This window comes from Zonotrichia albicollis, chromosome 1 (assembly GCF_047830755.1).
Source record: "Zonotrichia albicollis isolate bZonAlb1 chromosome 1, bZonAlb1.hap1, whole genome shotgun sequence".
Lineage (NCBI taxonomy): Eukaryota > Metazoa > Chordata > Aves > Passeriformes > Passerellidae > Zonotrichia > Zonotrichia albicollis.
In genome coordinates, this window is record NC_133819.1 from 35,924,597 (window position 1) to 35,945,959 (window position 21,363).

Consider the following 21,363-nt stretch of genomic DNA (forward strand, 5'->3'; position numbering starts at 1 on the left):
TGATTCTGTATGAAGAAAAGTCTAGGCAAAATTGGATTTAGAGTCTTATACACCCAATGTAATTTAAATGATTTTGAAAACACTGCTTATTTTAAAATTTATTTGTTAATGGGTATCAGAAAGCTTCATAAAATGAACAGACCTTAAAATAACAGTTTTGGGGAATATCTCAGTAACTTGTGTTTTGCACAGCAGGAGATATCTGTTGAGACAGAGAGAACAACTTTGCTGTAGTGACAGCCTGCACAGCAGTGGAAAGTCACATTCCTGCATCCACTCTCTTCCACTGTAGATATACATGAATGTTGGTGGAAGATTGACACCTGTCTGCAGGCTGAGAATAGGTACCAATTTCCAGCTTTCAATGGTTTTTAAAACAGGCTTTCCTCCAGATAACTAGGCTACTACACTTACTATGCCATGAAAGAATTTTTACCACTTCAGTTTATGAATGCAGTTGGAAATACTGGATTGCTTGGAATTTCAGTGCTGTGTATGATAAGAGATTAGAGGTATAGGTGGTAGATGATGCAGTTCTTTATTGTGTTAAAGATGACTTCCATGCAATGTCTTTTGCACTATAAAAATACTAATGGATGCAGGTAAACATGATTAGCAATTACAAATAACATTTTCAAAATCAAATAAAACCCTCATCTATTAAATCAATAAGCAGTGACTTGAATTATCTGATTCTGAGGATTAATTCTGTAAGCCAGCTTACTGTTCTGATCTGTAGAGAAAAAGGAAACTCAAATGCTGTATTAAGATATGTTCCTCTCTGAGCAATAAACTTGAGTGCGTCAGAAAATCAAGTTTGACCTGAGGTTTTTAAAGCTTTTAATCTGTTAGGTTACACTGATGGCAAAAAAACCCTATTTAATTTAGGAAGCAATTCTACATGTTCCAATAATTCTTTAATTGAAATATAAGTGAGTACAAAATGTGAATTTATTTCAGTAGCAGGAAAATAACCAAAAAACCTTCTCAGCAAATGAATAGGAACAACCTTTTTCAGTAAAGACATTTCCTTTAAATTACGGGATAACATTTGCAATTATGATAAGTGTTTGGCCAGATGTTTGTTTTGAAAAGGGCTATTTGTTCTTAAACTGAGACGTGAGACCAGCTCTGTGTTAGAAAATATCCTCTGAGTGAATGAGGTGAGCTATTGCAGCAGACAGAGAGCAGATGCACTGCAGATGAAATCATTGCCCTGCAGAAAAACTAAGGAATGTTATGTGATAGGTAAGTCCCATTGCCCTGGGACTTGTAGAGTGTGAGGGGGCTCTTGCATTACTTGCACCTTTTCAGGGTTTGTCCACTCTGGATGCAGACACTGATGAATAGTTTCCTACTAGAAAGATTCAGATGCAAAAAAGTTGATGTGACTGAATATCTAACTTTGTTCAAGCATTTATATTACTGAAAGCAAACATGTAAATATGCATTTATGTATTCCAAAGTAAATTTGCATATTGTTTTGGTTATGTTTAAAGGAAAAATAAAATGCAAATATAATGCAAATTTGACATTTTTTTCCAAATGCCTAGAGAGTCCTTAGCAGTGAAGTATTGTATTCTAGCTGTGACCTCTGCTCAGTGAAATCTGTTTCCTGTTGCCTTTCTGCCACTGTGATGGCTCTTCTACATGTTGCCAAGGCTTTGTGTTCAATCAAGATATCAGAGTATTGAAAACTCTCTTGATATTTTCTGTTCAAAAGACAACTGTAGGTAAATCAATAATAGGTTGATTAGCCTTCTCTGGAGATGTACCTCTTTAGTGTCTATTGATTTCTTTTTCTAGTTGCAGCACAAAAAATTAAAATGACAGAAACAATATGCCTAATTTGTTGATTCTCACTTAAGCAGCATACAAAAATGGGAATTAATATTCCTCTGGTTCAAGAGGGATGATTAAATTTTAGAATTACCCTTTGTACCTGTCCTAAAGCCTTTCACTTTCATTTTGCTGTGTATTCATTTTATCTCTGGGCAATGTGGGGGTGGAAATATCATTCCTCTTAAAAACTTTTTTCGTACAGTCCATTATTTCAGCTTTATCTTGCTGATCAGGTCTGCACTTGGTTGGTTGTTGTGTAAAGACTCTCTATGTTTCTCCCATTATATTGTCATCACATTAAAAGTGAAGAAAACCAAACCCCAAAAGGGAAACTCAGACAAAAAGAGGTGCCTTGCATTTCTATGAGGTCTTTACTTAGTCCACCAAGTAACTTCTTTCCCTGTAGCAGCTGAAAGATATTTTTGTGGCTTGTGTGGTTTTCTGTAGGACCCTAAGAAATAGCAGCCTAGTCCAGAGAAGAGCTTTTCCTGCAGTCACTCACACTGACAATCCCAGCTCCTGGCTGTAGGGGACGCCTATAAGAAATCGTGTTTTTCTGTCCTCTCCTGGGAAGGTCCTTGTGGACAAGAGCTGCTGACTGAGCACTGGCTGCCAGGGAGGAGGGGGTGTGAGGCCCTTGCTTGGCTTACCCTCCTGTGTGTCCTTCCAGCATCTTTCAGGTCTCTCCAGCAGCAGGCAGACCTGTGGGAATGTTGAGGAGCACCATGTAGGGAGTGTGGGGAGGAAAATGGGAAGACTCTAACCCTGCTGATCTGTCTTTAGTGGCCCACCAGCATAATTTCTGTTGTATGTTGTTGTACTAATATTGCTGTTTTCCCCTTTCATCCCAGCCTGAAGCACTGTCAAAATGCTGCTTTCCCACCAAATCATTGGTTTTCCAATGGTTTTGCTTATATGAAGTCCCTCCTGGGCTCATCCAGGTTCACTTCAGAGAAAGGGCATTGGTGTGCTATAACTGCTGTCAAACGCTTCCTGAACCAGTGGCAACATCTTATTTGTCAACACTGTGTTATTTTTAAACTTCTCTTTTTCTCTGTTTATGATGAAAAATACATTTGTGTCTTTTCCTAAACTAGTTTAGGGCTTCTGGCTGAAGTCAACCCTCTCCAGATTTATTCCAGCATAAGCAACATCAAAGTCAGACCTCACTGCTCATTTGCTGTGTGATTGTTATACTTCTGTTCATAATTTTCTCTTCCTCACCTTTTTTTTTTTGTAATATTATTATCTATAACCAACAGTAGATTCAAGTTCTTTGAAGCAAAAAGCATTTCCTTAGATGAATTTGTACAATCTCTAGCATAAATTTAGGCTGTCTTGTGATCTCTGTTAATGCCTACAGTACTATGTAATATGATGTAAAGACAATAAAAATACAATTTAAAAAGTAGAATACAACTGGTAGTGAATGCAATTGACTGCACTAGAGGGGGAAAGTTTTCATTAAATTTCTGAACCAGGTTTTGGGGAGTCTTGTTTTGATCTTCCTCCTCTCACCTAGGTAAGGATATATATTCATCTTTAAAACAGGGTCAGCAGACCTTGTTCATAGGGAGGCTCCAGTTTTACCTGTCACAGCTACCTCATCTCATCCCTTCTGGCACTGTTTCAGTGTCATCCACCCTCCATCTCTGCTCAGTGTATATGTGTGTGTGTATATATGCCCAGAAAACATTCCTGAACTATTGTTTGCCCTCTTCTCTTGGAACGTTTAATGTAAAAGCTTGCCCAAATTACCTAATAAAAAACCAAACAGTAGGAAGGTGGAGAAATATAGATCATAGACTCAGTTATCTTGCTTATTGATACTGACTGAAATGAGTTGAGGGAAATTCTTCAGTACATCAGGTTGGGATTTGATAGCAGGGGTTGTAATTTCTCTTGCACTGCTCAGAGGTTTACTTGGAGCTGTGGGTTTTGATTTGTCCCATGAAGAGTTGCAAAACATTTCAAAAATTATTATTCTCTTCTGCCTTCCTCAGCCTGAGTTTAGCTTAGCTCTTTCTCAGCCTTATTCCTCCTTACAGTTTTGTTGTTGTTGTTTGGGCAATTTTGTTCCTTTTTAAAGCAAACAGAAAGCTGGGTATAGACTTTTCATAAAACAAGTGAAACTGATGTGGTTTTTTTTTCTCCCAGAAAATTTCTACCTATGCTAAAGCAGATTTTCATCAAAACCAGAATATTAACCTGTTTATGTTTTTTCAAAGACTTTTCATTTCTAGGGATAAAAGATCATGTCACACCTGGCATGTCAAACAAGCCATGTCATTCTGTTTCAAAAGGATTAAATCTTTTCTTCTTTTGCCTGTGCCTTTAGCTTGTAGTGAGCATGGCAGTCTGTGCATAGACCCACTCTGTAAACAGCGACCTTCAAGATGCATCGTCCATGTGCACTTTCATCATTTGCTCTCCTTCCTCTCTTCCAGGGTCTCTTTAATCTCTTGGGGTTGTGTAAGTGAGCAGGCATAATGCCAAATACCTGTGCTCAGTGTGGGAGCAGGCAGGGTATGTGTACATCCATCCTAAAGCTGTTGCTAACTGAGAAGTGTTTGATCTTGAATATCTATGGCAATGTGCTCAAGGATGGCACGTCTGGAAGAATTCCACCTACCTTTTTTCTCTTGAATCACACCACACAAATTTTACTCCTCAAAGTATGCACCAGCCATATATTTTGAATTTCAGCTATATTTTGAATTTCAGCTATATTTTATCTTTTTTAGCAGACGCACAGATGCAACACAATAGAACGAGAAGGATTTCAGACATGCCAAACAACCACAAAACCATAATCTTCCCACTTATGCAGACATTGCTCAGGCATTGAGAATAATTATAGATGAAATTAGTTCAAGTATTAACCAAGAGCCATTTAACCCTGGAATGTGCTTCATCTTCAGCTGCTGGAAGAACCAGTGGTATTCCGTCCCTTGTAGTTTCAGATTACCATATTCCTAAAATTAGAACTATAAAAATCAAACCGTAACCAGAGAACCATGCAAGCTAGTAAAAACAGTTTTTAATTGAAAGGGCACTTTGAAATCCCTGTGCTGAAAAGAACTGAAATCATTTAAGCATGTCTTGGAGGAGAGGGAAGGAGGAACTATTTCCAAGAAGAGCAGACTGTTCTTCCATTAATAAAATAAAATCAAAACTGCTGTTTCACATCTAGAATTTACAAGCTGGCAGCAGCCTGCTACGAGCCATATAGACAGTAATGAAAATAATTGGTCACGTTCTTTAATGCTGTACAGCCACTTTCTGCTATCAAACAGAGGGCCCCCTGATCGAGTAAGTGGCAAATCATTGGGGAGGATTGCTTCATTTCGTGTGCTGTAGAGACCATCTAGTAACATTCTTACTCCCCCCTCCTGGTGGTTGGTACATCAAACCAAAAGAAAAGGGCTGAAGGACAGGAATTCTCTGACAGGGTTTATTTAAAGAGTTTTCCAGTTTCTGTAACCTACAAGAAACTTCTTGTAAAAGGGGGCAAGACTGAGCAACCAGCAGCTGTGGCAGTCACAAGTTCAGGTGATGGGCAGGTTTCAGCTTCAGGGTCTATCCTAGCACTGAATTAGAAGCACTGAAAAATAGTAGAGGGTTTCTCCCTGGTTACTCTCACAGACATATTCCTAAGAAGCTGAGCTTATTATCTCTCCAAAATGAAGGCAGTTTGAATAAGACTCCTTCAGCAATTGTTAGGAAAAAAATGCAGAATTTACTTCGACTGAGAATTAACAACTTGAACCTTAATATTATATGACTGGACTCTATAATCACTGTTTTTCTTTTTGATTTTTTTTTCAAAGTTGGTTTTAGGCTGATCCTGATCATGAATCGTAACTTTGTTCCAAGAGGAAGAGAAGATCCCACACTTTTTTGCTTTTCAGAGACTTTTTCAGTGACTTTCAGACTAAGAGCCCTCAGGACTTACTGAATCTCATAAATACAGTCTCACTTTGAAGTCTAGACTAGAGGAGTTAACTGTAAGCCCAAGTGAAATGCTCACTTTTTTTTTCCCTTGAATATGAAACTTTATTCTATATCTAGGGATCCTACTACTTTATTGGAGAATTGAAGCAAGCACTGCTGTAATTAATTCTTTCAAAGAAGCAGCAGAGAGCTAGGCCATATATGACTTCTGCCATCTCAGAAAGATCTAGCAGAGAATTAAGCCTCTAAGCCAAAGGTTAAATATGTCACCTGCAAAGTGGGCACTCTTAGGAGGAAAAAAGAGAAGCTTGACCTTGGGGTTTAGAGACCTGGGACACTGGAAATAAATTATGATCAAAATTTTGTACCAATTTCTAAGCAGAACTGACCAAAAGAGCACTCATTACCTAAAAGATCTTTGATATTTACAGAAACAAGAATTGACAGATGAATGAGGAAATGGGGGAAAACCAAGATATTCAGAGAAAATATATTCTAGTTCTCTTAGGATTTTAACCTGGCTCACACACTAATTAAAATCTCTATTGTGGCTTAAATTCAAAACACTGTAGAACATGAAACTGTACTGAATAGGATTTTCAAGTGTACCTTTGAGAGGTAGTGATTTCTAGGCAGGAGGAAATGTCATTCCTTATTCTACAATGAAAGTGGACCTGTAAATATTTTCTCTAGAAAGAACTGTCTATCAGTAACTGTGTACTCCTGGAGGAGTTTGGGATAGGTTGGTTATCTATATTTGACATTGGATTAGTTACAAATAAATGAGGCAGAGACACACTGGGGATAAACAATGCCGTGATACTTGAACTTCTAAATGGCAGAAAGCAAGCCAGAAATTTAAGATCTGCTAGGACTGGGGAGAAAGAGGGATTGAATATAAAAGACAGAGGCATTTGATGGTGAAACAGTATCTAGGAAGTGAGATAGGAAATGGAGATTGTTTCCTTGCCCAGAAATATGAGAACTAAACCATTTTCTGGCAGCAAAAAGAGCCAGAGTACAGAGCAGAAACTGGATGGGCTTCAAGAGCTTGAATGAATAGCGGGAGGGATAATAGCAGAAGATTGCAGGGTATGCAGCATGTGCAGAAAGCATTCTGAGGCACAGGGGACAGGGAGAGGCTCTGAGAAGGGAGCAGAGATGCAGGCAGACATTTATGGTATTTCAGATACTGTATGCAGGCAGGGAATAATACAGAAGGAATTATTTCATAGATCCTGGATGGGCTGTCCAAAGAAAGAATGAAGAAAACAAAAATACTGCAAAAAGGTGGAAAAGATGGAAGTGGGAGGGAGGGGGAGCATGAGGGCCAGGAAATGTGGGAGGTATTTAAAAATAAGTGAAGGAGTGGGAGAGGCAAATACGGACAGTAAGAAGAGAGGGAAGGAGAAATTTTACTATAATCTGTAAGTATGAATCCACTGAAAAAAAATTTATCTAAAATAAACCCAAAACAAATATAGTATCAACATACAATGTTATATACAGTTCTTTACATCTTTTATCAGATAGTCCCTAAGCTCTCTGCAAAGCTAGAATAAATAGGATTTGAATTCTCTGCATAATTTGTCTTAGAAAGGTGGTCAATAAATTCACTATTTAAACAATATTCCCAATGTATTAAGTCAAATCCCAGTTTATGGATTTTGTGAGGTACAATATTTTGTTGCACTATCTGTGCAGAGAGACTCCACTCTGAGAAAATGAACTACATCTCTTTGTGGCCTGTGGTAAATTTCAAAGTTATGCTACAATTTATTACTATATTTTAAAATTATGTAATGAAGAAAAAGGAATCAAACACAATCTCTCAGCTGATGGACCCCACAGGCGAGGAAATGCGTCACACGGCTCCTATGTCTCCAGTGGTATGAATTATTTCAGCCTGCTGGAGAAGAAGAAAAGAGTCGGGAAAGAGCAGTAAAACTAAAGAGTGAAACCCAGGCATCTTTGCTGGCCACAACCCAAGCAGACTCGATGGGCCTGGTGCATAGATGGTTGTGTTGCGCTCTCTGGCCTGTCATGCATGTGGTCAGACCAGACAGTCTCTACCAACATATTCAGTAGAAGACAACATGGAAGATGAAAAGCTATCAGTGAGAACTAGGATACAAGAAAGAGAGTAACAAAGATGAAAACTGATACTAGTACTTATTTGTTAAAAAACGGATTCTCATTAATAGATTTAAAGTAACTTTCATTATTCCCTTTACAAATGGGAAAGTAAGTTTCATTATTCCCTTTACAAAGGAGAAAACTATGTTTAGTATTTCCATATGTTATAAATTACTGTCTAATAACATATCCAATGATATGATATCAGGAGCATTCTTCAGCAAGTTACAGAAGCCCAAGGTGTCCCTTGATTACCATCAGGGTAGCTTTTGATAGCTTGATTCTTTCTAGTCTTTAATGCTGACATCTCCAGCCATAAGTTTGTTGGCCTGTTTATATATGGATACATCCATTGAGGATTAAAGAATTATTAACATATTTTCTTGAACAAATTATATTTGTTCTTGGCATCTGTTTGAATACTGGCTGGGATGGTTTCCTGGTTGGCTTTGGAACACAAACTGCTTGGGAAGACAGGGGGTAGATTTCTCATGACTGTTTTGTCCTCAGAATGCCTCACAAAGCAAGAATTTCCAAACCATCAGACATAAATCTCTCTCTCTTCCTTTACCAGCAATGTTAATACGTTTTGAAATAATAGAGGTTCAAAAGTTCACTAGGAAAAAATTTCATTACTCATGGAAAAAGCTTTTATTCGCATGTAGCTGTAATTTAACATCATGTTAATGTCAGCAGAGTACATGACACAGTAAATGTTCACGTGTCTTTACTAAAACTCTGCTAATTCTAATCTAATTAGTAAAGCACATTGATGATTTCTACAGCCTTCTGTATCACGTTCTTGCTGGTTTGCTCAGGCTTCTCCAGGCCATTTTTGTTTGAATTGGGATGCTGGTAGTTTTCCTTGAAATACAGATGTCCTGAGTGACTGCATTAGCTGACTGTGACAGCAAAGATTCTCAGGCTCTTGGCAGCATAATTTCAGAAAATGCACCTGGAAATTTTCATGGTCTTATAATCAAATAAAGAAGAGTTTAAATAGGTTATTTTGAAAAAGATTTGGGACTTGCTGCTGGAGTTTAGGTTTCTGATTTTAAAGTTGAGAGGGAGAATAATAACCTGCTAGAGTAAGAGAAAGATCTGGCATCTATGTTTGTAAAAATCATATTAGATTTCCTGAGAAAAATGAAAATTCTGAGCAGGCTTCCTTCCCAAAGGGACTCTGTCCCTTGCAAGAGCCTTCTGCTAAGCTGTGATTTTGCTCCCTGACTGGAAATAATCCTTCCCTTGTTTTTATACTCAAGCCTGGATTCTTTCTGTGTCTGCTGTGCTGTTCCACTCTCTGCTTCTTTTCTTGTCACAAGAGGCCAGCAGTTGTGACATTTAGGGGAAAACAGCTCTTGTATAGAGTATATTGCTCCATTTCCCTACCTCCGGTCCTGCTGCTCGCTACAGTGTGGCAGTGCATGGTGCCAGGCTCCCTTACAGATGTTACACATCCACTTCAAACCTCTTGCTGCAGCTGCAGGGAACAGAAACATCTCCTGAGACAGCAGGATAGGCTTTGCTGCCCTTGGAGTGGTCTGGCTGTGGCTGGGACAGCCTCGCCATGGCTGTGCTGAAATGCACAGCCAGAGCTCCAGGCGTGCTGGGAGCGTGCTCACCATGAAGAAGGAGGTTTTGAGAGGGTGGCGGGGGTCTACGTCTTCCTGAAAATCCTAAAAAGGGGATGGGGCGAACAGAGGAAGGACACTGTACTTAGCTAGAAGGAGGCTGGGTATTTTCCTTGCCTTCACCTCATCATTTCCTTCCTCGCAGCGCGATGCTCGGCAGCCCTGCTGCTGCTGCAGCCTTCCCGACACCTCTCTCCGTCTCCCCGCTGTTTTGCCTCCGGTGCTGCGGCTCCCCTGCTCGGCACCAGCATCAAGGGCTGGGAAGAAGCCTTTGGGAAAGCAGCGGGGCCTCCAGGGCGTTTGCTGGCAGCGATCCCCCCGCGGGCCGTGCCAGCCTCCAGCTGGCAGCTGTGCGCTCCCGGGAGCGTTTGGTGAAAGTGCCAAAATACAGATGCTGCACAGCCACCGGGCTGGAAATTTCCCACAGGAGCTGACCACACTGCTGCTCTTTTACCCGACTAGGCAACCCTGCCCAGGATGTCTAAATTAGTCCCTTTTGGAAACTTTGCGTTTTCCCCAATATAGAGAAATCTAGATTATAGCCAGCCACCAAAAAAATTACCAATCTTTGTATGAGTACAGTGCTCAAACCAACTTCTGTATTAATCCACTAGGAAAAGACATTAATCTATAACAAGAGCTCTCAATGTTTTTAAGCTTTCTCTATGCCCCTAAAATGCTAAAACACCCTGTTTGTCCTTTTGCCTTGTGTTCAGGACTGTGGATGGGGTGAATGACGTCTGAAGTTTTCTCACAGAGCCTGAAAAAGCAGTGGAGAACCCAGTTAAGTGCAGAAGGAGCAGTGATGGGCAGTGGACAAGATACGATGATGAAGCTGATAGGCTACAGGAACTAAAGCTGGGAGAGATCAGTATGAACTGGTCTGGTATGTATGGTTGGAGCTATCACCCTAAGAGACAGTTTGAGTCCAAGATAAAGTGTGTCAGTGTGAATTGTGAGGCACTGTAATTAATGTCAGGCTGAAAGGGTCAGAATAATTTATAAGAATGAGAAGATACAGGGTTGAGAAGCATACTATTAATTAATGTTGAGATGGTAGGCATGCAGGATTGAGGATAAGGCATCCAGATTTAGCCACTTGGAACTGAGGGAAAAAAATGAGTCTTTTGTGTGACCAAACAGGTCTGTGCAAGTGTATGTAATTTATGTGAGTTATAGGCTATTTGTCACGTTGCAAAACATTGCCTATTTTGAAATGCTAATGACATCTTGCATCACTGGGCCAAATTCTGCTTCAGATACACTGGTGTACTGACAAACTCACCAGAACTGCTCAGACAAGACAGTGAAATGAAAGCAATTGACTTTTTAATTTTCAGAGTCTTATTGCATAGCAATCAGCAATTGACAGCATGTTGAAAACATCTACATTGCAGTTATTAAATCAGATTTTTTCCTAAGCGACAGAAAGCTCGTGAAAAATCCTAATGTCTGCCTGAAATCACTTACCTCTATTCTCACTGATGAAGAACCACAGACACCCATAAAATTACTGCAGAATGATATTGATAAAGGGGAACTATTTTATCCAGAAGCATAGAGTGCAAAATCAAATCCAAAGGAGATTTAGGCTCTGTTTAGTAGAGGTAATTCAGAAGGACGTTTGAATCCCTTCTACCCGGATGCAGATGGAAAGGGGCACTGTACAAGGCTGAAAAGAGATGCATGCACACTTTCCCCAGCAGGGCCTGCTGTCTCTAGGACCCATCTTGCAAAGGCTGTTGCAGAAAGAGGAAATGCAGTGGTGCTGCCTGGATTGGGCAATGGTCACTGGCTGCTGCTCCAAGGCCATCAGCAGAGATCTGTCTAGGACCTGTCTTCTAGGGCAGCATATGGTTTGCTAAACGGTTTTGCAACTGGGGGATGGCACACATCCAGGTGGCTTTCAGTCCCTGCCAGAATTTTAAAGAGATGTTAACAATGTTTACACTTTTCAGTTTTGACAGTCTCTGAAAATTACCTATTTAAACCTTCTCTCCCTCCCTGACAGCACAAAATCCAGCTCCTCTTTCAGATGCAAAGTGCCCCAGTGCTTTCTGAGTTCTTATTGCAGGACTCAGGAGAGAAATCCGGTGATTTCTCAGGAAAGAAATCCACCACTGCCCCTCTGCCCCACCACTGGAGCCTTGGTCAGTGCTGCAGCTCTCAGTGCCCTGTGCCCATGCCACCCACAACCAAGAACTGGGAACATTTCAGCAAATTCAGAGCCTCAAAGCTGTTTGGGGGAGTAGCAGTGGGATTCTAACAGCTGTTTTTTTTTCTATTGTTCAGCCTTTCGTTAGGAAAAAAAAAGGGTGATTGTTTTTAGGAGATCTATTAATAAAACAGGTGCAAATGAGAATTTTGCTTGCTTGTCCAATGTGTTAGTCTTGATAGTCAGCTATCTCCAAAAATAAGGAATTCCCTCTCATTACTAGATCAGGCATTTTCCTCTCACCATTTTCCAAATATACATAACTCTACTGTCAAAATTATGAAGACTGATTTGTACAATGTTACCACCAGAGTAATAAAAGCCATGGAAAGCAACTCTCTCACTAAGTTTGGAAAAGGAAGATAATGAGGCTTCTGGGAGATGCTGGTGGTGGAACACTGCAGCACACCAGGAGATGTTAAAATTAAATGTAAGGACCAGCCCTTTTTGCAAGGTTAAGGACAGACACCATAGCCAGACTGTTTCGTTTATAAATGGACATCTGGCAAACATTGATCTACAATAGTATTTAGTGTGTAATGGAAAGTACAGGTTGTTACATGAGCAATCAATAGTTTTTTAGATTATTGATCCTTACAGTGGCTATTGACTGGTTTTTAGGAGATAGCAGTCTAGTTTTTCATTTAGCTTAGCTTAAAATAATTGGATTGCAAGTTGTGTGCCTTTATATGTGGAAAGGGATTCAATATGCAAATATTGTCTCTCATCATTGACAACATATAAAAAATACTCACTTTTAAGTGTTCTTCTTCCCTGTTGTGTAGTAGGACTACTCAAATATAATTTTAATAAGATGAAAAATTAATTTGGCTTCAGAAGAGTGCAGAGGCCACCATCTCCCTTTTGCTGTGTGACTAGAATATTTTTATCAAAAAAATTCTGTTAATAAAGTCAACTGTTAGAACGAACACATAAGGGATCTAACTGATTTCTCTAGACATGTCATGTTATCACTCACTTCTCATCCCAACTGATATAATTGTTTGCTTTCTTCTGCAGAGAAAATGTGCTGTTGCCTACTGCTTGGGGACTTTATAGAAGTCTCACCAAGTACTCTTGAGTGTACAGGATTTTATGAACTGTAAAAATAAGCTGATAATATTTTTTGCTCAGTTAAAACAAGCTCTGTGTAGGGAAGGACTGGCATACAAGAAATGTCAGTAAACTACGAGCCAGGTCATGCCTTGAGGTGTTAGTTCTTGTGATGGCTATTTATATTTCAGTGCAGACTGGAGTCTTTCTTTTGACCAAGGCATAATATTCCCACCAAAGGCAATTGCCAGCTAATGCTTCAGCCACCCTGTAAATAAGTTAATCCCTATGTTTGCATTTGGTTCCTCCTGCAGGAGCTAGAAACAGAACTGAGGCGTTTATAGTACAGACTCGATGCTCATCTCTGTTGACTTTCAGAGTAAATAAAGAGTCAAATGTATGCATAGAGCAATGCTATTTATGTTATCTAGACAAGCTGAGAATGCATCATTTTGCTGTACTGCATTTTCTCAGATCCAAGAAAGCAAACCACAAATCTTTCTGCTGTTATCTAGCAAGTAACTCTATACCACTACTAAATCAACAACAGCAGGGAATGGAACTATTTTTCAGGTGTCATATATATCCCAGTGCTCTGTCTGTCCTGAAGGTCATGTGTCAAATCATTCTGGGAACAGATTTTTATCTAGTCTAAAAACATTAATCACTTACAATTCAACTTCTAAGCCAAGCAAACAAAACTCAGTCTAACAGAAGTGTAACAAATTGAAAGTTTTCCATATAAATTTAAATAAAAACTGTCTTAGAAAATGATGTAATTTGACCACTGCAGAATCAAAGAAATAGGCCAATGAATATTCTGAGATTTCAGTCTTGACATTGTTGTAAAATATATTTGTGTAGTACACAAATATATTTTGTGTATTACACAAATATATTTTGGGGCTATTCTCTGGTTCTAGTGCATACCTTTGTATTTAAGAATTAGGCATTAACATTTCATGTTGTGGTAGGATTACATGGGATATTTGTTTATAATTAAAGATTTCCCCCTTGTTTTGCAGTGAAAAAACTGCAGAAGCCTTCAGTTTCTTATCTTAGTATTACATAAAGGCGAACTTGACCTACAATGTGAAATTTGAAACTGAATCAAAACTACATAAAACAATCTAAAGTTAGGATGGTTTTTGGTCAGGATCTAGAGTCAGACCTTTCTTAAATGCATTTTTATTGCAGATGAAGGGCTGCAAACCACCCCTCCCTCTCAGTGATTATTTTATTTAGAAGAAAGTGTGGGGTTTGATTTGATCTGGGCCCATCTTTAATAACTGCTATCAAAACCAAAGATTTTTTGGAAAAATTGCCAAACTTTCTTGAGTTTTATTGACATCAAACCATGAAACAAAACAGGAAAAAGAGCTTTGTCATACAGGCAGCATTTTAGTGTTCAGGACACTGAAAGTACTTTAACTTGATGTCTCTTGCTGCTTCATTAGTCTTGCCTTGATTGTAAGATAAAGGTTTATGCAAGTGGCTGTAGGACCTAAAAGGCTGTTAATTGTTTGAAATGTCAACTGAAGCAGCTTTCTTTCAGAGTGTGGTCTATTTTAGCATTATAAATTCATTTTGGATGGGAGCTCCTCTATTAGAGAAGTGGTTTGGCTTTTTTCAATCTGTGCCTTCTATGAAGAAAAACCCCAGCATTTTAAGCATTTAAATGACTTCTGGGCAGTAGCTATTTATCTCACAAGACTTTATTTCAGGACATCTTTATTTTCTTTGAGAAACTCTGCAAAAATACAGTATAATGTCATTTATTGCTGGTTGTGCATGCAGAGCAATATTGTTCTGTTGCCTGGTAACCAGTGAGAGGGAGGCACTTTGGAAACACTGATAGAAAAAGAGAAAGAGAAAGCTCAACTGTACACACTTGAGTAGAAGACTTATAAAACTGGTATTTGTTCCAGGTAGATTTGAAGAGGAGTTTGGGTCAAGGTTCTCATAGGGTTTTGTAAATTTTTTTGACATCAAAAAGCCCAGCAGGACATTTTCTTGCACTGGAATTTAATGGCCAGGCTTATTTTTTCAAGCCATGTTTACAATTTGTGTACTTCAGAAAGAGAAGTGTTCCTTTTTCCTTCACATGCATTCTTGAATACTTTTTGAAGGTGTGTTCTGCTTAGAATAGCACATTGATAGTGTTCTAACAAAACAAACATGCAGAACTGTTTTGAACTGATATGTTATGAACTGAGAATGATCATGGACATATTTTCAAACCCAGAGTGCTCTGACAGTTTCTGAATTAGGGAGCTCCTAGGCATCATAATACAAACAACTAACAGACAGTAGATTTGCTGAGTCCAACAAATAATCACAAAACACACCCAGAAAATATCTTCACTGGAGTTCAGTCTGGCCATTGCTTCCTGTTTAACAAGCAATAGAAAGTCAGCATAAAATCGAGGCAGAAGAGATGAGCTCACAGGAGCCAGTTTAACCTTTGGCCAAGCTCAGACAAAGTGCTGGTGAGGGTTTCCAGAGTGTGGGTTATTGTGCTGTTCTTTGATGCCTCCCTGGCTTCCTGCCTCTGACCAGTGCCAGGGCAGACGGTCTCTGCGTGGCCCTTCCTCGCCGCAGGGAGAGCAGGAAGTGCTGCAGGGCCCTTCATTGCTGCAAGATTTACAACAGAGTTCTGAGAAGTGAAAAGGGCTGTGTAGCCCAAGTGTGATTGGAGATAGCCTTCCAATTTCAAGGTGTTCATTTGAATAGAACTGAATGTAAATTTTATTTTTTTCTGGAGGCTAGTTAAACTCAGAAGTATTGTAAACCTCGTTGGCTTTACCTGTGGAGTAGTGCTTTACTGCTTGTGAACATCAGAATTCTGAGAAAGAGGAGGTGCACACTCTGCATGTTGATCACTTCACTGATTACCAGCTACTGGAAAAATTAAGGTCAGAGGTTAACTCCTCCATTATAACCTTCTGTGGCATTCTGCTGGAGGCAGAGAGCTCATGGACAGTATGATGAAAGCATGAAGAAGATGCCCTTTATATTGTTGTGTTAGTTTTTCACATTTCCTCTTCTAGAACAATTTGAAGATCATAAAAATACAAGTAGACAAGCAGTAGAAAATTCTAATTAGAATCTCACCAATTATTACTTCCTGTTTACTTATATGGGTATTGCATACATATCAGAACCAAGAAGAAATTTAGCTCTAATAGAAAGCCTTGGAATTTTTTCTAAAATTAATCTAAGTTGTTTGACAGATGTCTGGAGGAAACTACAAGATAAACCCTGTTGTTGTGACTCTGTGATCATACTCCTTTAAAAAAAAAAAAATTTCTCCTAGCAGAGTGGTTCACTGAGATCTCAAAGCCTTGCTCTCAGTATGTCCCAGCAGAAACAATTTACAGACCCCTCCCCATTTCTGAGAGGTCCGAAAGTGCCACACAGAGCTGAACTTTCCTGTGAAACATCATAAAAGATGTATTCTCTTACTTTTCCATGCTTTGTACCTCCAAGAAAGAACCTGTAAGTGATGACAAAATCTCATATTTTGTGAATTTCTGTTAATGACCCTACTTAAGAAATGTAATGAGGGCACACAGCCATTCAGTCTCTACAGAGGAAGAATAAAAACAAAGTCTGAGTTATGTCTTACGTCATTAAAAAATGGACCTGCTGGATTATAGGGCAAAAAGCAGCGTTCTGCTTCCATGCTGCAATACTAGTTTATGACTAGAGAGGCAACATAGTGCCAAGGTATCTTGATGTCATTTTTCCTTCAAAAGTTCTAGCAAGTTTGTGGTCTGGTCATTTGCCCTGCTGTACAAAGCACACTGCTTCAGGTGTTTGCCAGAGAGCAAATGAGGGGTGACAGAGACTTAGCCATATCTGTGGGGCAGGTTTGGGGTCACACTCAGACCCCAGTGTGACCTACCCTTGCAATCTCAACAGACGAAAACACTGCATGGAAACACAACATCAACTAGAAAACAAATCAAATTAGAAACACCTTATGTTTACTGGAAGTAATTGTGTACCTTTTACATGGGATTGGATTAAAATTTGAGACATTAATTATTCACTGAATATAAAATTGCATATTTCAAATAATCTGGAAGGCAATTATTATCACATAAAATATTTGTATAATAATAGTAATTGCATATGATCTTGCAAAGGGTTCAATCATTCAAAGTGTTGAATAGTGCGTGTCCATTGAACAAAATATTTCAGGACAGGTTTAGCTTTACACAAGTAAGCAGTCCAATTGACCTCACTAAGGCCACTCATCTACTTAAATGTCAATATGTATCTAAGTGCTTTCCTGGATTAGGGCCAGAACGTTTTGTCTTTTGTAAGACAAGGTCCTGAGAAGACCTGTTGCAAATGGCTGTAGTCTGCAGAGCCCTGGAAAGGAGAAGCAAAATAAAAAAGGACAGTATCACATTATAACTTAGCTGTTCATTTATTTAAGGAATGTATTTTATCATTAATGATTGGCATTATTGCAGACAGCATTATTGCTATTTAAAGGCAGTAATAGTAGGAAATATGATCAGGTATTTGAAACATGGAATAGGCCTGAGAAGCAAAGGGACTGTGACAGAGATAGTGACTACCTTTTCAGTGACTCAGAGTTATGGAGTTCTCTGGAAATAATTTTGCATCATTATTTCCATCAATAGTAGGGGACTAACTTGTGCATTACTGATTCTGCAGCAATGGAGCTTCAAAACCAGCTTGCCTGAGGAAGGAGTACTCTCCCTCTGGATTCTTATCTCCCTGGACAGACTGAAGTTCATGAACTGCTGTCCATGAAGGTCCGTGGTAGAGGATTGCTCTTAACCCCATAAAAAAAAATTAAAATCTAAATATCAGTGATTGTCTCCTCCTTGATGAAAGTGAATATAAGGTAAGCCCAAGCATGTCACTGTGAATGAAATAGAATTCCCTCAGGGTAGCTAATGCAGCTGTGGTTTTGCAGGTCATACTCTCAGTTGGTGTGGCCAACCTAACTTCATGCTCATATAAATAATTGAGAGTGTGGCAAATTTCTCAACTACTGCCTTTGTACAAGAAAATAAAATGTGCTGTATGTAATTCTTCTTATTTTCAAAGCAAAATACAGATATTCAGATTATCTTGGTAGTTTTAATTAAATCGCTGCTTACAAGATGTAAAATATGTAATGTCAAGCTGCTGCCCAGCACTTTTTGCCTCTCTGGGGATAACTGTCTTGTTTGTGTAATAATAGCTTTTTGCCAGTGTGAGAGCCAAGAAATGAGTATACCAGCTATGCCTGACTATATGTACTTCCACACACAGCTAGCATGACTCTTTATACTCAGGAGAGCAGAGGGGAGCCTTTAGCTAATTATAGTCTGCATTTGAAAGGAAAGCAGCTCTGTATGTAGAGTGGAATGTTTTAATACTTGGTGGATTTGTAATGGTCAAACTGTTGTTTCAAAATGTACAACCAAGATGGATGCTTTGCTTTGCCTGTCAGGTATTTCAAGAAAATTTGTGCTAGGGAACTGAAAGGTCAGTCTTCAGCTACAAGGAAAAGGAAGAATTACTATGGAGTATATCTGTATATCTTACACTAGCGCTATCTAAATTTAAAAATATACTAGACAATTTCAGGAAAACTAGTTCACATATAGTGAAACAATTGTAATGCCTTAGGGTAAAGATTTTTCTTCCACTGAATAAATTTCAGACTCCCACTGGATTTATAAGTCATTCACATATCAAAAATCTTAAGTTGATTTCAAAACTCAGAAATTCAAATAAAGCACCTATTTAAAGTACCTACTGTTTTTCTGGCCAATTTTTCTCTTTTCCTTGGACAACTCATGTTTACATTTACAACCAGTATTCGTGAGGTGGTTTCCATACTTGGTACTGGGGAACAGTGCAGTACATTGTTCTTTAGCTTCATCTGCTCCTTTCACATAGCCTGGAAACATCTATTTCATCTGCTTCATGTAACTTCACCTATGTTCTTTTTCCCAAGAGCACAGCTTTGTATTTTATTGGGAAAAGCAAGAATACTCAGAATGTGAAAAGAAAGAAAACAGTTGTGAACGTGTGTGTGTGTGTGTGTGTGTGTGTATGTGTGTGTCTGTGTGTGTCTCTGCGCACACAGTCATAATTCAGAAATCCTGCTGATAAACAACATGAAACAAAGCATTATTAATAATTCAAGAAGCTAGGCAGCAGGAAAAAAAAAGCCAAAGAAATTGTTTTTTCTCCCAGACGAACAAAATTTAAGGAATTTAGGTGGTGCCTCTTCAGTCAGAAGAAATTACTGAAATCAGCAGAATTGAGAGTTCTGAGATAACTGGTGAAAAAAAGAGCTGGACATAGTTTTGAGGAGTTGGGTTAAACACACCTGCACTTCTAAATGCCCAGGGAACCTTTGTGAGGCTTTAAAAGATAGGAAGTAACTTATTACTTAAGTAATAGACTGTGTCCATTAATTCAGTGTCTGAATTTCACTGCCTATCTTATGTTAAAATGCTGTACTTAACAAAGATTAATCAAGATAATTTTCCTTTCTTTGACACCCTTTGCATCCTTATTATAGTTGAGACTTCAAATAAGATTTAAGTGCTTGATGTGCCTTAAAATAATTTAAACAAATGAAAAAACAATGTAGAAATCAGTGGGCATACACTGGTGAATCCTTTTGGCATACACAGTGCCCTCTTCACTGCTCTTTATCCTAAATTCCTTCCAGCTACACACATAGGATGCAGAAAACACTTTTCTAGTGAAAGATGACCAAGTGCTCAGGAAGATGGTCAGAAATTTTGGAGGTCCTGATTTCTAAATTCCCCAGAGAATGTCTGTGTGGTCTTTTGGGAGGAGATGCAAGATCACACTGTGTTCCAAACTGGATGGCTACGTGCCAGCTCTGAACTGGATCCATACATTTATATGACTTCAACAGCAGCAAGCAGCAAGCCCATGTTGACTGGGGCTTTTAGGCTTCTCTGTAACACAGTACAAATATAATTAATTAAAAAAAAATTAAAATCAGTAATTTGATCTCATTCTTCATCGGCAGTTGAATTAATGTCTTGTTTATTGCTTAGTAAGAACTTAGGAACTTCAGGGGAAAAAAGAAAGAATTTTAAATAGAGCAAAAAAGCAGCATCTCTTTCCACAGAAAGCGAGTTTATTAAGTACTGAAATGAGCAATGTCAAATAGTCAAGCATGCATTTAGGCCTCAGCTGCTTCTGCTGGACAAAACACATATGGAACATATCAGTGTTGGCAATGTAATCTGCAAGAGAAAATCCCTTCTTCAGCTTGTGTCTTGTGTCTGTTGCTTCCTTGTTGGATCTGAATGTGAGGAGCTCTTGCATTCATAATCATTCCATGTGATCAGTCAAGTTTCCTTCTTCCCCTCTACAGTCATAACCTTTGGCAGCTAAGTTAAGTTATTTGAATTTTATTTTAATATTATATTTTAAGACTTTCTTTGCAATAATATATTTTTCGTCCATATTATCAATCTTATTTAATTGCCTTCTGTCTTCTTCTGTCTTTAAATTTGTTTTTCAATTCTAATGACTAACAGATCTTATTCTCTTTCTGCTACCATGGTTCCTTGGCTTTATCTCCCTCTGTAATTTAGACTTTTTCTTTCCACCATTGTTCACTTTTCTTTTTTCCTGTGTCTATATTAGTGCTATGGAATATGATAACAGTAATCCTGAAACTTACTATAAGTAAAGGTTAATGTTTTTACCATTATGTCTTATTGTCCTTCTCTGCTGTCCCTTTTCATAAATTATCTTCATTCATTCTCTTCCCCTACTATTTTCCTAACTTTTCTGGAGTTTCTCCTGTCCTTGAGCAGTGACTTAGGAATGCTCAGAGGACTGAACTTCATTGCAACTTCTTATCTTAGATGGAGGAGGAAAAAGCAATTTGTACAATGAATTCAGGAAAAATGTATAGATCCCTACAGAAAGGGGAACTTGGATGAGAAAAGGAAGGATGGAAGGGCTTTTTCTGTACAAAAAGGAGTTAGAGGAGTGCCAGCTGCAGCAACTTTGTTTTCACAGCCTCCTGATACATGAAGTCAAAATGTGAGAGAACCAGAAAATCTTCAAATACTGCTTAGTTTTACTGTTATCCCAACAGAGATTCTCACTCTTGGTGACTCTTCTTCCAGGAGTAGGTTGCCATAGCAAAGAACAGAACAGAAGCTGGGAATTTCCTTCTGGTTTTTGGCAGAAGAAAAGTGGTACTTTCCCTTTACTTCAGCTGCTGTTTACTCAGAAAGTGAGTATATTTAACTGTATTAAGGCTATATATTAACAGAGAGGTCTTGCACATAAATATATTTTTTTGAAAATTCAGAGAGTATAGGAAAAGTTACATTAGTGATCAGGACCCTGAATTTCATGTCTGGTTTATGCAAAATATAGATGTTTCAAAGAAATTAGGAAGTCTATTACCTGTCTACTGACTCATGTCAGTTTGTGAGAGTTGCACAATAGATATTTTGTTAAGGTCTTCCGACCTGAAGTTTCAACCAT

The 21,363-nt window shown here is 38.7% G+C and overlaps 1 long non-coding RNA gene across 1 annotated transcript; it reads right to left on the minus strand.

Moving 5' to 3' along the window:
• Positions 1–4,015: 4,015 nt before the first annotated feature.
• LOC141728596 (uncharacterized) lies at positions 4,016–9,922 on the minus strand. Its single transcript, XR_012579711.1, has 3 exons — positions 9,690–9,922; positions 9,325–9,415; positions 4,016–7,705 (listed from the first exon to the last, which is right to left on the minus strand). It is a non-coding gene; the product is annotated as an uncharacterized LOC141728596 (long non-coding RNA).
• Positions 9,923–21,363: the final 11,441 nt, after the last annotated feature.